This window comes from Tupaia chinensis, unplaced genomic scaffold (genome assembly GCF_000334495.1).
Source record: "Tupaia chinensis unplaced genomic scaffold, TupChi_1.0 Scaffold000322_1, whole genome shotgun sequence".
NCBI lineage: Eukaryota > Metazoa > Chordata > Mammalia > Scandentia > Tupaiidae > Tupaia > Tupaia belangeri.
Genome location: NW_006159816.1, coordinates 1,816,731 through 1,834,820, shown reverse-complemented (window position 1 = coordinate 1,834,820; position 18,090 = coordinate 1,816,731). Strand labels below are relative to the sequence as shown.

Sequence of the window (18,090 nt, the reverse complement as noted above, 5' to 3'; positions counted from 1 at the left end):
GCGGTTCAGTTCCCCTGGAATATTTAGTACTGATAGAAACACGACTATTAAGCTATTAAGCTAACCTCAGCCTTTGGGCTGATTTTTGTTGGCTTACTGTGTGTGGTTACTTATCTACCAGAATATGGGTTCACCAATGAACTCTTCTAGAACTATTGGACAATGTGATACACTTTGATATCTGAATTTCTGTGTGGACCCTGGCTTGTCCAAGTTTATGATCTAAGTTCTTTCCCTTTCCTCCTTTCAGTAGAGCCCATATGGAAAACAACCTGATCAGAGGTAATTAGGTTTAATCTTCCTTCACACTGTAATGCCTTGTGGCCCAAGGGAGCTTTCAGTCAGCTTTAGTTGTCAGACTGACCTTGTTGACAAGTTGAGAGATATCTGTGTAATGTTAAGGTCTACACCTTAGTTTCTCTTTCTCTCTTCCTTTTTCCCCCACATTGTTTATCAAATTCTGGTTGCTGGGTGACCTGCTTTAGTTTATTGTTTATTTTCCATTAAGTTTCATTCATTTTTATATTTGCAGAGTGGCTACCATGTACCAGCAACTAATCTCTGTGCATAGTAATCAGTAACCTAGTAATTTTGTTGTAAAATAAAAATGGAAATATGTGCTTATGGAGTTGATATTCTACAGGGAGATACACATTAAATAAAACAATCAAGTTATATAGTATGTAAGACAGAGCTGTGCACAACAGAGAAAAATCAAGCAAGAAAGGGATTTGGAGAGCCAGAAGTGGTTTGGGATGGGAAGAGCTGCAATTGCAAGCAGGGTAGCCTGGGATGGTCTTACTGAAAAGAAGATACTGGAGCCACGGCACGAAAGAGGTTTTTGGTTAGAAGAAACATCAGTTCTTTGAGATAGGAGCATGCCTGGAATATTTCAAATGCAACAGGTGATCAGAAGGCCAAAGTGCGATGAGCTAGGGGAAAGTACGGTAAGGAGAAGTAAGAACAAATGTACCGATAGCACAGTGTTTAGCGCTTTACACGGCATTGTAGGAACTTTGCCTTTTATTCATTGAAATAAGAAGTCATCAGAATATTTTAAGCGGAACAGTGATTTGATCTGACAAATTTTAAAGGATCACTAGCTTCTGTGCTAAAAAACAAAGGTTACAGGGTAAGATCTGAAGTAGTGAGACCACTTATGAGGCTATTTTAGTAATCTTGGCAGGATGAGGCTGCTCAGACTGGGGAAATGACAGTGAAAATTGTGAAAAGTAGTGAGAGTCTGTATATATTTTGAAGGTGGAACTGAGAGGATTTATACTAGATCGGATACGGGTATAAGATAAACAAAATCAAGAATGAGTCTAAGAGTTTCTGCTCTGTTCATCCAGAAAGACGGAATTACCAATTTGTAAACATCCAACTGAAAATACCAAGCAACCAGTTTTGAAATTTGAATGTAAAGGTAAAAGACAGGTCTAGTCCATAAAGACAGAGAGAGACAGTTATACCAAGAATCACAAGATTGTGACTCTATTTTGTGTAGATAATTTGAAACTATAATCCTGTCATTCCTTCTGAGATCCCCAGCAGGAAAAAAAAAAAAAAAAAAAAAAAAAAAAAAAGGATAGAGAAGAAAAGGTATCCAAGTCTGAGTTCTGGGAAACTACAAACTACAATATTAAGAGGTTATATAGATAGCAGTCAGTGAATTAAGATGACAATTGGTGTGGTGACATGAAACCCAGGTGAAGAAAAAGGAAGTGATCAATTCTGCTGATAGAGTAGAGATGGTACTGAGTGTTAATTAGTACCTATGACAACATGGAGGTCTTCAGACCTTTAGCAAGAGCAGTTTTGGTATAATGGAACGAGCCTTTGGCATAATGGTAGTTTGACTGGAGTTAGTTTAAGAGCAAATGGGAAGAGAATATAAATATAGACACGTTCTTCTGTTATGAGCAGGAGAAACAGAACACACACAGGAAGAAGCGTGAGAGTTTTAGACAGGGTCTTGTTGTCATATTGACCTGTCTCAGCAAGATCATAGGCGCACACCACCTCTTCCAGCCTGTTCAAGTTGGTCGTAGATTCACATCTGGGCCTCCCATGTGGCCCCAGCTTCATGCATTAGTGACCTACCACTTGTGCTGCTGTTACTGTGCTTGGACCCTTTCATTTTAAATGTTAGTCTCACTCAGAAGGTTCTTATTGCAGATGATGGATGATAAAAAAAAATCTGTGCCTATAACTCTTCTCTGCAATATTTGGGTCTACTCACACTTTGCAGCACACTTTGGCCTTTTTTTCTGTCTGGTTATTATGTTTCATCTCCAGACCTAATCAGCATTTTTGTTCTTGAAGAAATTCTTGCCTTCTCAAAACTGGAGTAATTACTCTTAGTTTTCAGGAGCCATCCTTCCTTGCTCAAATACGAAAAAAACCAAAAACATAAAAAAATCCTCTTTATGTTTTCTATGCAAGTATATGCCAAATAAAATAAACAGAATATCTATGCAGGTACTCCACACTTAATGACCAAGTTCTGTTCCTACGACTACGTCATTAAGCGTTTTGATCAATAAGTGAGAAGCTTAAATGCAGATGTCTTATGGTATGTCGTGGCGTCATAGGCATGTGCTTTTCCATAGATAACATCACACTAGAATAATGTAATTCTATCCATACAAAAAGCCATCTATTAGAAAGGTGCAGAAAACACAGAACACACCGCAACACAATGTCATTTTTATTTATCCTGAATACTGCTACTGACACATAATAAAGTGCAAATTTAAAAATGAAATAGTCTTGCATGATTGCCAATGCTTTGTGTGCTGAATATTAACTGACTGCAGGAGTATGGCAAGGACTGAGAAAGGGGATTCCCGAGACTCACACTTACTAAGAAAGGGAATTCCCCACATGAGAGAACTGGTTCTAAGTCCAAGTGGTTGTTGAACAGAAAGATTAAGTGAGGACTGATTGTCTATTTCTGCCTCAGAGTTATTTATTTATTTTTTTGGCCTTCCCTGGATAGAACTTTTCTTCAGAACTGAAAATGTCATTAGCAAATAACAGAAAAATAACACTAAATGTTGTCTATTAAAGAGGGGAATCGGGGGGAGATTGGAGGGTGGTACAGGGGTAATACAATGCTCTGTGAGACTGACCCATGCTAGAAGCCTCTGGGTTCGCATCCAGATGCCCCTTTATATTCCTGTTGTGTATGTTCTAATGATATGGTGCTGGCAGGAACTGGGGAGGTGTCATAGTGTCAGGAAATCTCTGTGAAACAGACCTTCCCATGTGGGACAGCCTTGCAACACGCCCTATTTTACCACGGCACCACCGTTCAGTCCCTGGACTCTTTAAACCTTCCTCCTGGAATAGTTCCTTAGCATTGCCTTGACTTTTGTCACCTAGACACTCTGCAGTTATTTTGTGGAATGTTCCTCATTTGGAGCATGTTTCTTGTTTCCTCCACATTAGATTATGCACTTTTGGTATAAATATCACAGAAAGGATGCCAAGCTTTTGGTACTCTCTTATAAGATATTGTATGGTTCGCTACTTCACTTTGTTGCATGACTGAGGGGGTCACTTTGACCACACATTGTTAAGAGTGTATTTCTCCAATGTAAAGTTACTCATATTCTTTTCGTAATTTAATAACTATTTCGTATAGGTAATTTGAAACTATAATCCTGTCATTCCCTCTAAGCTTGTTAGTTGTGCTCTACTTGTATTTTAGTTGTAAAATATTAGATCATTGGAAAAGTCATGATGTAATTTTTTCTTTTCTTTTTTTTTAAGAGGTTTTTGCCTTAGGCACATGTGCTCACTGGAGACAAGAGACAGTGAGAGGGAAAGTGAGAAATCACCCCCTGGGGGCATGGCCACACTGCAATCCCCTCTCCTCCATTCTCCTCCTGGGATCTTGGGCACACATGCACACATGCCTGGTGTGATTTTTTAAGCAACTGGGCCTGGGACTTGAAACATGGTCAGCCACATGGGAGTCCATTGACGTAACTGCTATGCCATCTGCTGGTCCTGATGACATATTTTTTTTTTTATGTATAATGTGTCAGTGACCTTTCCGACATTGCAATATTTTTTTCTACTATTTGTTTGTTTGTTTATTTATTTATTTTAGAAAAAGACAGAGAAAGAGACAGAAAGCAGGAAATCAACCCCCAGAGTATGGCCACAATGCAATCCCTTCTCCTCCATTCTCCTTTCTGGATTTTGGGCATGGCGCACATATGCCCAGCGTGAATTTAAGCCACTGGTCTTGGGACTTGAACTGTAGTCAACTACGTAGGAGTCCAGTGATGTAACCATTACACCGTCTGCTGGTCCCTATTTATTTATTTTTACAATACAGATTAATAAATATTTATTTTATATGATGCGCTATAATTTCTTCTTATTATTTATTATATTGGTGTTCATATTTCTAGATTTGGAGCCCATCATGATGACTTCTGTGTATTTTTATGACACTCCCCTCTAGTCATTGAGCACTCATCTTGCACTCTCTCTGTTCTAGCCCTAGAATTAGCTATTTCTCCAAGCATCACTGCTTCCTTCTATGGAATATTGATATTTAAAAGACAATATCTGGAGGGTAGATGTGCTTTTTGCTGCTGGAGTGTCAGTGCACATAGGTTCTCCCAGTGGACCTACTGTTATACCTATTTGTGTTTTTGTATATGTTAATAGAGAAACTCTTAAATTTATACTGATATTTCCAATTCTAATACACTATTATGAAGTTGATTCTAATGTTCTTCCTTTCCATGTGGATAGTCTATGAATAGTAGAAAACTGGCTTTTACAATCCTCATTATACATATTAATCTGATCTGTCCTATATATGAAGTCTCAACTCCATACCTGGTTATTATTGCTGCCCACTAAATAAATACTTTTCTGAAACTTGGACATGTTCCATGCTCCATGCTGGCTATCACCACCTCTTCCTCAACATAATCAACCTCATAACCTCATTTGGCTTGAACACTATAAAACCATGCATTAGGCTGGGCCACAATATTCTCGTCCCTTCTTGATAATTCCTACCTCACTTGGAAAGAAGAAAAGAAACAGGTAAGGGAAGTGGGATTGCTTTTTTTTAATTACTATGATTTCATGAGCTTCTCTGATGGGCATAATTTTCAGTGTTTTAACCTATGAAGGCAGAAAATTTAGTAAGCACATAAAATCTTAACTCAGTTCAAATCATACGACGTCTTTTTTTAGTGAATTCAGTAAATGTGACCTAATACAGATACATTTATTTTTTTCTAGTTTTAGTGTCTGTTTTCAACTAGCTTTATACAATTTTTGCACCTTCATTATTGTGAGAGAATAAACATTTTGATTTTCACTCTGTCCTAGTCAGTCTGTTGTTTCTTCTATTTTTTGGATACTTTTGTATAGTTAGGCTGTTGGGAAGCCGTAGGAGTTTCCACTTGAACTAGGTAAGCTGAGAGGTGGTTCTGCTTCCCTCAATTTTAATAACTGGGGAAAAATTGATAGTGTTACCATACCTTCAAAAAACTCAAAGAGACTAGTGGCTCTATCCCTTGATAAGCCAAAAGACAGATCTGGGAGGGAGGATCTGTAGTATCTTATACATGAATGCTTATTCACTATGGTTTCTTTACTTCTCCCAAGCACAGGTAATCTTTTGCTTTTAGTTTTCAATTCTGGCATAAGTTAATTCCACACATAATACAAAAATGAGTCATATAAATGATTAAAGTTCAAATAATATTTTTATACATTTTTTACTGAATATATAATTTTGATTTATGTCATTGTATATAGAATATATATATATTACATGTCGTATATTAAATATACATAAATGCCCTTAGACTATTTGTTGGAAAATAAACATAACAGTATAAAAGCAAGGAAATTGTTTAATTCATAAGTGTTTTTTTTTTTTTTTTTGAGGTTTTCGCTATAGGGTGCATGTGCTCACCAGAAAGACAGAGAGACAGAAAGTGAGAAATCACCCCCCCCCAGGGGGATGGCCATGCTGCAATCCCGTCTCCTCCATTCTTCTCTTGGGATCTTGGGCACGCACACACACGCACGCACACGCACCTGGTGTGAGTTGAAGCCACCGGGTCCGGGACTCGAACAGTGGTCAACTAACATGGGAGTTCAGCGACATAGCCATTATGCTAACTGCTGGCCCCAATTCATTAGTTTAAAATACAGAGAGAGTTTAGGATAAAATAGAAGCCAGAGAAGCGTGGGCCTGAGGGCAGTGTCTAGGTGAGAAGTGTAAGAATTAAGAACAGTAATGAGGAGAAAGAAAAGTAGATACAGGTGTTCAGAGAAGGAGTGGGGAGAACAGATTCATGTAAAAGCAGGGATTTCCAAGGACAAGAGAATGTCAAGAAGATGCAGTGGTTGAACAATGTGGATTTCCATATGATACTACACATGAAATTAGATGACAGTAGGAGGCCTTCGAGAAGGCAGGTTCAGTTTAGTATGGATAGAAGCTGAGTTCTGGGAGGTGAGGTCAAAGTGGGAGAAATAAAAATTAAAGCCAGCCCAGGTCTTCCTTAAATCTCAGGTGTCAGTTCAAATTTAACTTCCAGGAAGCCTCAGCTGAACTCTCTGAAGGTGCTTCCTTAGAGTCCTGTATTCTTCTACCACATTACATATTATTGTTTTATTTATTATTTGATTTGATTTTTCTGAACTTACAGTGTAAAGACAGAATATTTACTCATAAAGCAGCTAGCATAGTGCTTGGCATATAACGGGTGCTCAGGAAATAAATTTTATTTTAAAAGCAATAGGAGAATAGATTGATAGAGCAACATGGTATTATTTTTAACTATGAAGGAATAATCCAGAAATTTTCCCTCTAAGCTGCTCAAGAAAAGAGAAAAGCATAATGAATTGAAGAAAAATGTCCAAATCAAGCAATACAATTAAACAATTGGACAATAACAAAGATAAAAACAGAAGCACTAATACCTGAATGCACGTATGGTAAACGTTAATATGGATCAGCATAAAGAAATGAAAAATAGAGAACTCTGCAGAATCAGACAGCGTTGGTTTAAATTCAGGCTGCATTTATGAGCTCTGTGATATCATTAAAGTTGTTGTGTAAGAATCAATTTCCTCATCTTTATAAGAAAGATTCAAATCTAATTATAAGGTTTTCATAGAATTAGATATGTGCAAAAGTTATACACATACTAAATACTTAACTATATTTTTAATTTATTATTTGGTTAAAAATTATTGAATAAACTGAAAAGAAATCTAAATAATACTAATAACCAGTTTACAAAATGTTTTGTTTTGGAATTCTTAATAAGAAAAGTAGTGAGCTTCTAGGAGGAAAGGATGCTGTCTTGTGCTCTAGTTTATCCCCCATATCTGACATATAGTAAATATTACATATGGAATCTTGTTATCTAATAGATGATAAATATATGAAGATATTAATTCTCCCTTTACTTCCTATCTCTGTATTACAGGTATTCTTTCAAGCATGGAAAAATTAAACCTCAGAGCAAAAGACTACAGTCTCTGATAAAAAGCTGAGATAAGTATGAAATTCAAAATGGGAAGGACAGAACGAAAATACTGAAATAAGCTGGTTAAGAGACAGTTGGTAAGTCTGCACCCTTTCAACATTGCTTGCCAACTTCAGTTCTGATCTTTTAGATAATCACAGTGCAATTACCCTATCTGCCATCTAACCCTCACAGTCTCTGTTGCTTATTATAGATAGCTCAGGTGTCATTTTACAAAAATTGAAAAACAAATTGATTTGGGTCTTTTGCACCATCATCACCAAAAGCAGTCCATGTAGCCTTTCATTAGTAGAACTGTGTGTATAATTTACACATAAAGCTATCATAGACTTATCATCCTAGACAGTACGCCTGAGGATAATGTGGAAATTACGCTCTTTTGTGTAACTGGGAAGGTCTCCAAGATGAGTGCCATTTCTTGGAACAGCAGAACTCTTTTCTCACATGAGCTACATGACAGAGGAGTGTTACACAGCTCACCCATGAGTGCTGGCAGCCAAGTGACACCCAGACAGAGTTCTGATTCTGTACTATGTAATTGGAAATCCCTGCAGTGCGGTACATTTTCAGTGTGCACAATGATCTAAATTAATGTCTCACTTCGACTCCAGAAGAACTAGGTTGCCAGTGATTTCAATTTTTTTTTCCTTTTAGGTGAGAGATGCAATTTATCTCAAAGAAAATTTTAATAGATGTTTCTGTGTGTCATATATTTTTATACAAGGAAGAGGTGTTTTGTATTGTCCATTTGCTTTTTTCTGTTTAATAATGTAAGATGTATGAACTTCTATATTTCGGACTATTTGTATGTGTGGTATGTGTATTTGCATTTATTCTGTTGCTCTGAAGTAGTAGTAAGGTGCTCTGGCTAATATATATATATATATATGTATATAAAATATATAATGACTTAAAGCATGGCTGCTTAGTGGTCAAAATATGAGAGGTAGTTTCCCTGAGGCAGCGGCTAGTCCCTTGGCAGATTCCAAAGATAATGCCTTTTGTTATTTTAGAATTGCTACTATTAACTTTATGTATGTGTCTTCTTTTATTTCAGCTTGAATTAAAAAGCATTACTACTCTTTGCTCTGATTTCTCATAAATAATTGTTGACCTATGGCGCTTTTATAATACAATTGTATTTCCATTGAAATAATCTACTCTGTCTCATTTCCAATGTAGTATGCTTAAAGTCATAGTAAACAACAGCTTTCCACCGTGAGGAAAATCATACTAGTAACAGAGAAATTGGCATTTTTTAAAGAATATTTTTGCTTTAGGCATGTGTGCTCACCAGAGAGGGAGAGAGACAGAGAGACAAAGACAGTGAGAGGGAAAGTGAGAAATCACTTTTTTTGGGGGGGATGGCCATGCCATAATCCCTTCTCCTCCATTTTCCTCCCTAGTTCTTGGGCACACATGCACATGTGCCCAGCATGAATTTTAAGCCACCAGGTCTGGGACTCGAACCATATTTGGCCATGTGGGAGTCCTGTAATGTACCCAATATGCCATCTGCTAGCCCCAGAAATTGATATTTTCACTGTTGTCTTATGAATTTAAATGTATATGAAATTCTTTTATTCATCTAAAGAATCATTGGATTCTTTAGAATATTTCAAAAAGAAAATGTCTTTATATGAAAAATATATCTGACCAATGAACAAGGAGAATGTATGTTTTATGAGAAATCAAGCTCTTCTTTCATATCCCTAATATAAGCCTACATATTCTCTTTCTTGAACCCTGGCAATAACATCCGAACTGGTTTCTCCATAATCACTCTGACCCCCCCTTAAACTACTCTTTGCACAGAGAATTCACATTGGATCATATGATCTCTGCTTCTCAAAACCAACCACATACCCATGCTTAAAATTCTTCAATGGTTTTCTTTTGTTTTTAAGGATAAAAAAACCCAAACATTATAACATGGCTTGCAGATTTGGCTTACTCTTCAAGACAACACTCCTTCACTCCGCGGGTCCCCTTCTTTGAGCTCCACTTTCACGCTGTCTCTGAAGTCCACACAAGTGTATGTCCTCTCCTGCCCCCACACAAATCCGTGTACTCAGAACAGAGCTGCTCACACAGTATCCTGTTAACCTGGCTCTTTTTTCTAGTATTGACTAAGTTATCACTTTCTCAGAAAAGCCTTCCCTGACCAATATAATGTGTTCTTTTCTCTTAAAATTAAACTTCAACAGCATTGGATTTGATTTATTTTGTGTAATAACATTGACTAATATTTATCTTCATGGGGTGGCCCTGTGTCCTAGTCATTATGGGAGCCAAATTGCACATGGACAACCATGGTTTTAATCCCGGTCCCAATAGCTTGAAAAGTACATTGGTTGCATGTGTGTGTGCATGCACAAAATCCTGACAGAATAGAGAAGTGGAGGAGGAGGGATGGCGTGTGACAACCCCCCATACACACTACGGGCATTTTCTCTCCCATCCACCCCTGTCTCTGTCACTCTTTGATGAGTAGATGTGCTCTCTGGCAATTAAAAAGAATTATCTTCCTTACTACACAAAGGCAGAGATTTTTAGTTAATTTTATATCTCACAAGGATGAGGTAGGGTTTCCATTACTTATATTATTTATTTGGATAAATGAAGTCACATGGCAAGAATTTAGGATGAACCTATAAAGCTCATTGTAATTGTTTAAGATTGGAAAATATAACTATTAAGCCATTAAAATATATTAGAGTTATTTTGGATGAGATGATTTTGGTAATCAAATTGAATTTCAAATAGGATATCACTTCAAATTAATTTAAAGAGAATCTAGAGGGTGAATGTTCTGACTCATGAAAGATGAATATGGCATGGACTCCAAACACTTTGGTCTTTACAAAATGGAGTTTGGAAATTGGTCAATATACTGAAGATGTGAGCAGATACATAGCCAGGAAATATTAGTAAGTTCTTACAATGTGTCAGGCACTGTGTGCTTGGTGCTAAACCTATGAAAATTCTTTTATATTCTCAGCAGTCTTCTGAAGTGCTGGTATTATTATGATTATTATCTACGCTTCTTAGGTGAAGAAACAGAAACAGGTTAATTTACCTCAGGTCACAGACTTGGTGGATCTGAGCAATTCATAAGGTCCTACAATCCAGCTCTGTATTGCTTTATAAAAAACAAACAAACAAACAAAAACAAACACCTCAATGTTTATCAGCAAGTTGGCATAGGACATTTTGTGTTTTATTTAATAAGGAGGAATTGAAGATAACACCTATCTTTAAGAATAAGTGAAGGGAACAGAAGATGATGCAAGGGTTACATCACTGGACTCTACATAGTCAACTACAGTTCAAGTCCTACACCTGGTGCCTTAAAACTCATGCTGGGTGAGGGTTGGCAGGTTGTGTTGTGGTTAAGGGTGCTGGACTCCCACATTGCTGATCATGGTTTGAGTCCTGGACCTGGCAGCTTGCTTCTCACTTTCCCTCTCTCTCTTTCTTGCTCTTGCTCTTGCTCTGTCCTTCTCTGGTTAAATTTAAATAATTAAATTAAATTAAATAATTATTTAAAAAGAAAAAAAAAAACTCATGTCGGGTGCATGTGTGTGAATACCCAAAATCCCAAGGAAGACTGAAGGAGAAGGGATTGCATTGTAACCATCTCCCCTGGGGGGTGATTTCTCACTTCCTGTCTCTCTGTCTCTCTGTCTCTCTGTCTCTCCAGGGAGTGCACATGGTCTATACAAAAATCTCTCTTAAAGAAAAGAAAAGAATAAATGAAGATAACATGTATGGTAGTATCTGATTGAGCCAATATACAGTGTACTCTGGATGGGAAAACTCATTTTGTATGCTGCAATGATATACAGTGAATACAGGCAAATAAATAAATTTAAAATATAAATAAATTAAAAAAGAAAAAAGAATAAATGAAGATTTCTCCCCCACTGTAAATAGTTATATTTCTAAAAGTACAATAAAATAAAAATTAAAGCAATAGTCTATCTTATTCTGTCTATTTACTAAAAATTGTTTTGAACTTGAATCTGTACCCTGGGATCATAATGCTGTCTTTGACATTAAAGTTTAGGTATTATTATTATTAGTTATTACAGAGGATTATGTGCTTTCACCAGAGAGACAGAGAGAGCAGGAAAGCAACCTCTAGTGAGGCATGGCTACTCTGCAGTTCTTTTTCCTCCATTTCTTCATCCCATCAGGGTTTTTGGGCATGCATGCACATGTACCTGGTACACTTTTCAAGCCTCTGGAACCAGTTCAGACATGAGCTATAGTTGAGTGTTGACAATGTGGGGTCTGACTGCCTTAACCACTGCTCTATGGGCTGACCCTGGGTCTTATTAATAATGATATAAATATCATACATTTTTATTATCATTTTATATTTCATTAGGTGCTTTTTCTTTCATGTTGAATTCAATACTCCTGAGTACCTTATAAGATAGAGATTATTGTCTCCATCTTAGCGATATAAAGGTAGAATTAGAACTTTAAAACATATGATAGATGGTTAAATCAGGGCTCGATCCTAGATAGTCTGACTTTAAGTCCAGTAGGTAGGTTTTGTTATCACAGAACCTCTCAATTACATAAAAATTATAGGACAGTCTTCTGACACACTGATCTCCATAGAGCTGAGCACTGCTCAATGTATGCTAAAATATTTTGTTGCAAAGTATCCTGTTTGGTTTCCACTCTACTGAAATATTTTAGAAAAATTCATTAAGCACACTTTACAGTTCATTAATAGGTTAAAATTTGTTAACATTTTATGGAAAAGAAAATTAAACAGGTTTGTTTTTTTTTAAATTAAAGATGTGCACCTGTCAAAATACACAAACACACATACACACACACATTTATTTTATATATACTGTATACATAAGCATTAGTAATTTTTGTACAAGGCAACAAAAGAAGTATAATAGCAACATTTTCCTCAGCTCTCATTAGTATCATGTTTTCTAGTAAAAAATGATCTCAAACTGAGTTGAACACTGCTATTTTCTTTCTGATAGCTCTTGGGAATAACAGTAAATATAAAACATCTACATTGATGGTGAAACAATTAAAATAGCATTTTATGACATATCACATTAAATCACAAATAGTAGAATGTTTAATGTGATAATTATTGTCTAATATTTTGCAAAAGTTTTCTTTTTAATCTTGCTCTATTTACACCAAACCATTACAACGTTCTTCAGTTTAACATTAGCACAGGAAATGAGCAACGATGTGGTAGCCTACTTGATCTCAAGACCTTTTCAGTTTTAACTTCGATGGTCTCAGTGGTAGTGTGTATTGAAATTCTCTCAGAATATTCCAGTGTATAGTGGTAATAATATTAGAAAAGACTTCTAGGCTAAGTTTTTTTTTTTTTTTTCTTATTTGAATAGCCTAAAGTATAGTATGATTTGCTTTATCCATCAGGTTTTGGCTGTTTTCCATAGCGTGATATATCCATGTACTTTCCTATAAACCCTATTATGACTAGGAAGATGAGAAATTTATGGTCAGGTGGAAATAGGATGAACACATGATTAAATTTTTTTTTTCATTCAAACATCCCTAGATATAAACTCATAACATCAGCTAAGAGTTAGTATCAGTAGTACAGTTGGTTATCTAAAATCAAAATGACAGGACACAGTGTTCTAACTTTGTGAATCGAAAGCTCAAATGTTGCAATCAATGTTTATGTTTCATTTCGCAAAATACAGTGGTTCCTTTTTTAACAGTTTTGACCTTATTAGAAACAACAACAACATAGCCTCACCAAAAAACCACATGTATTGTACTTTTCCCTAAGAGTACAAGAAAACTTTTTAAGTATTATGTCTCACTTTTGGTGTGGGCTTTGCACAATGGTGGAAAGCCTTTCCTATTTGGGAAGAAGACCCCAACACTGAAGAAGAGACTTGATACATATAGCAGAAGTGAACATGAGCTCAGAAGACCTCGGTTGGAGTCCTAGAACTGCCATTACCTTGCCTTGAAACAGACTCTTCACCTGCACAGTGAAAAGAAAGTACAGCTCATGATTGCTGCCCTACCTAGCTCCCAGAACTGTGGCGGGGCCACAAAATCCTATGTAGAGTCGCTCTGTAAAACTGCATCTCCATCATGTTTATCCTTTAAATAAATAAGGACTAGCAACGTACAATTCTTTTATCTTGGTTTCAGACAGCAGAGGGAAAGATATCTCAATCACATAACAAATGACTCAGGAAGTATAGATCTGAAGAACTACATAATTAAAAGTGAATCTGGTCAGATCAGCAAGGCCATCATATACTTTGTTAGCTGTCTTTATTTTGGTTCTTAGCCCTTTGTAGTGCTGTAAGTGACAGGGCTTTTGAGCATGGATTTCGTAACTTTGTGCCTAGGGGCTGAGGTTAAGCTTTATATAGGATGACAGTGCTTAGTCATTGACCATGGCTGGTTTCTTTACCATCTCTCTCTCTGGAACTGTCAGAAGTCATTAATATGCTGATCACTAGGCTTGCAATAGTCTGATTCTGCCTTGTTGCTCTCATTTTAATATAAAAATTATGTATTTTCCACCATCTTTTGAGTTAGATAACATAGAAGCCAATGTCATCAAAGGGTTGTGGTAGTGGTGGAATAAAATAGCAACAAGAAACATCCACGTTTGGTACCTTTTCCTCTTAAAGCTCACTGGCATCATGTCTTAGACTGTTCTTACTCTAGTCACCAGTCTTACTCCTCACGGGGATCAGGACTCCTTTCCTTCCTCCCTTCCTCTTCTTTCTTTCTCTCTCTCATTCTCTCATTTTCTTTCTTTCTTTCTTTTTTTTTATTTTATTTTTTTTGAGATTGATATTATTTTTTGACCGGGGGCTACATTCCAGCTATTCAAAAACCAGGAAGAATATAGATATCTGTGAAAAGTCTTCCTCTCCTTCCTTCCCCATGTTTAATTAGCATATATCCTTCCCCATTTTGACCACAAACAGGTAAACCCTGTTACAGGTCTCTTGTGTATTCTTATACAGATATTTTTTAAAATAGCTGTAACCCAATATAAATATATATTATTTTTCTTTCTTAAAAAAAATAAAAAACCCACAAGTGGTAAGTTGATTTGGCGCCTTGATTATTTTGACTTATAATGTAACTTAAGCTTTCTTTTTAGGCAGTATTTACCCAAGTGATGGTCTGAGACTATCCCTTTGAAGGTTTGATCCTGAGTTTATGTCTGTAATTTTCTATAATCTTCATAATCTGGGGAAAAATAAGATAACTGGTTCTTCAAGAAGCGGAGCAAAAAAAACCTGAAAAGAGACAGATTTAGTATTAGCTTTTGAGGATAGGTCCTCCCAGTTCAAGAGGCACTCATGCATTCTGTCAAATGCCTTTTCTGTTTTCTAAAGAAAACCATGTGGAGATTATATTAATATGTCTTCCAACAAATCACAATGCTGGTGTAATGATTTGATATTCAGGGAAATCACAAATATCTAATTAAATTTGTCCCTAAGAATCAAAGTCCTTGACAAAAGGAATTTTTGTCCATCACGGAGCTTAGATACCTAGATGTTGCCTACTTGCCTCTGTTGTCTTTATATGTGTTTTCTGGAGAAAAATAATCAGGCTTATTGGGATTTGTCCTAATATACCCAGTAGAGTTTAGCATACCTTCTCTTTTTACAGAAAATACAAATTTAATACAAATTTAAACCCAGTTTATAAAATACAGAATTTATAGTCTTAACATTAAAATATATATAGAATTATTGAATATTTATTCATTAAAAAAGCACATATCAGTCATGAATACTGTTTCAGATGGTTTTCAGTTATGCAAATTATTTCTCTCTTGACTGTAATCACATGAGGGACTGGATTCTAGAGTATCATACACTTAATGTGGGTTTCGAAAAATGCTTTAATCATATAATTGCTAGCTTATCAAGTAGAAAATATAGGTCTGAGAACACTATCATTATGTCATTATTTTCTACAAAAGACTGTGAAACATATTGAAGAGGCTATTATGAGACAAATAACAGTTTTCGCTGGTGCCTAAATTTGTAAGGATTAAAAAAAAAAAAAAAGGAATAGTAAAGAAAAAAGAAAATTCCTAAAGGTGAAGAGTTTAAAACATAGCCGGGCAATTCATCTAGTCTCTGTGAAAAATCTGTCAAGACAAAGAAAGTGAGCAGGTATGACTAGAAGAATGAAGTTAGATTATCTAGCTCAATGAGTGACACTAATATTTAATAATTGATTTACTAAGTTCCATGAGGAAGCTTAAAGGATTTAAGCTTTTCTATTTACATCAGAATCTAGTTACATCGTTCTTATTATAATCATTATTGAGTGTACCATGTTCAAATGTGATTGAAATATATAATCACATATTCACTTGGTCTAGAGCCAGTAAGAAGAGGGGAACATGACCTATAATGGCTAAGTGGTTAAACTAAATCTAGTTTCACAGAACACTCAGATTTAAAAAAAAAAAAACTGATACAGTGAATTGACGGGTGAGAAATCAGTTTCTTTTCTTTTAAGAGAGATTTTTGCTATAGGGTATATGTGCTTGCAGGAGAGACAGAGAAAGACAGAGAGATAGTGAGAAATCACCCTCCCACCCTGCCAAGGGAGTGGCCAGGCCACAATCCCTTTTCCTTCATTATCCTTTCAGGATTCCGGGCATGCATGCATATGCACCGCGTGAGTTTCCAGCCACCGGATCTGGGACTCAAACTGGAATCGACTTCGTGGGAGTCCAGTGATATAATCATTACACTATTTGCTGGTCCCCAAATCTGTTTATTTTCAACAAAGTCTAGTAAAGTCCAAGGTAAAACTGCTCCATCTGTGGGTTTAGTTTGAGAAGACGGATTCCTAAGAAGTCTTTCTCTCAATTTCTCTCTCTCACGCACACACACACACACACACACACACGCACACACAGATATGCCCTGCCCCCTTTCCCCACTTTTAAAATGATTACCACTACAGCTCCAAGAAGGAGAAAGAAAACCTAAAGATATTAAAGTTATGGATGAGTTAGTTTCATTGTAGGTGTTTCTACATCATGATTTCAAGATCAGGTAATTGTTTTTTCCTGTTATTTATTCTCTTAATATTTGTCCAGCTATTGGACACAGTTCACGATCCATATGATTTATACTTTTATGTAATAAAAACATTTATCTTCAATAAAGTAATGGTCTTTAAAAAATTGTTAAAACACTAGTACATTTTACTATTTACTTGCTGATTTCCTTTCACCTGTCAAAATAAATGAAAAATAATCGTCTAAGAAAATGATGAGTTTTACAATATTTTAGTCTGCTGAACTAATAAAAAATGGATTTGCTTCTGTTCATTCAGATCTCTCAAGAAAACCTGAAACTGGGAAGAGGCGGTGATAATGAGTATGGCTTATGCAGAAGTAGTAGGGGCAGCGGGTTAGAGTCTAGATTAAATAAGTCAGAATGCCTAGATTCTGCTCTGCTTCTTACCTCTCTGTGACTTCGACCAAATTATGAATCTTCTCTGCGTTTCAGTTGCCCACTCAAAAAATGGGATAATCGGACTAACAGATGACGTCACTGGACTCCCACATGGCTGACGGTGGTTTGAGTCACGGACCTGGTGGCTTGAAAAACACGCTGGATATGTGCGTGCATGTGCCCAAGATCCCAAGAGGAGAATGGAGGAGAAGGGATTGTGGCGAGGCCATCACCCCGGGGAGCGGGGCGGGTGTGTGTGTGCGGTGTGGCGATTTCTCACTTTCCTTCATAACTGTGTCTGTCTCTTTCTCTCTGACCAGTGCACGTACCTTAAGGCAAAAAATAAATAAATAGTAAATAAATGGGTGATAATATTAAATACTCATAAACAATTAAAGGCCATTGCATGTACCTAGTGCTTAGAACTCAGTAGGGGACCTAATATACACTCATTAAATTCTTCCTTTGTTCTTCCCTGTTGTCTTTCTTCTTCTTGAGTCTATAGCTCTCTCTTCCCCCCATATCCTCTTCACTTTTCTGTGATTCCCTTTTTAATCAAAATAGTCGGTGCTTCAAATATATCCAGATTTTGTCAGGAACAGCAAGTAACGTGGAGGTTAAGGTGCTGACTCCCACATGGCCGACTGTGCAGTCGAAGTTCTGGAGCAGCTTGAAAAACATGCCAAGTGTGTGTCTGTGTGTGCCCAAAATCCTTATAGGAGAACAGAGGAAAAGTGATTGAGGGGTGGCCACCCCTCCTGGGGTGCGATTTCTCACTTTCTTCCTCCTCTCTCTGTATCTTTTCTGTGAGCATGCATGCCCTATAGCCAAAGATTAAAATACGCACACACACACACACACACACACACACACACACATAGCCAGACTTTTTTTTTAAATGTCTCTAACAACTTAATAGCTGAACAGTGTTGAAAAGTTTCTTACTTTATCAGCTTAATTTTCTTCAGTTTGTAGGAATCTTTTTTGTATGTGTGAAAATACTCTAAAATCTACACAGTGCAGTATATTATTAGACTTCAGGTTTCAGTGTG

The 18,090-nt window shown here is 36.5% G+C and overlaps 1 long non-coding RNA gene across 1 annotated transcript in view; it reads left to right on the top strand.

Annotated features, from left to right (window-relative positions):
• Nucleotides 1-17,254, top strand: part of LOC106735187 (uncharacterized) — a 34,524-nt gene extending 17,270 nt beyond the window's left edge. Inside the window, exons 2-3 of the long non-coding RNA XR_001370598.2 lie at nt 7,488-7,624; nt 17,093-17,254. This is a non-coding gene — a long non-coding RNA (uncharacterized LOC106735187). The remainder of the gene's footprint in view (nt 1-7,487; nt 7,625-17,092) is intronic.
• The last annotated feature ends 836 nt before the right edge of the window (nt 17,255-18,090 follow it).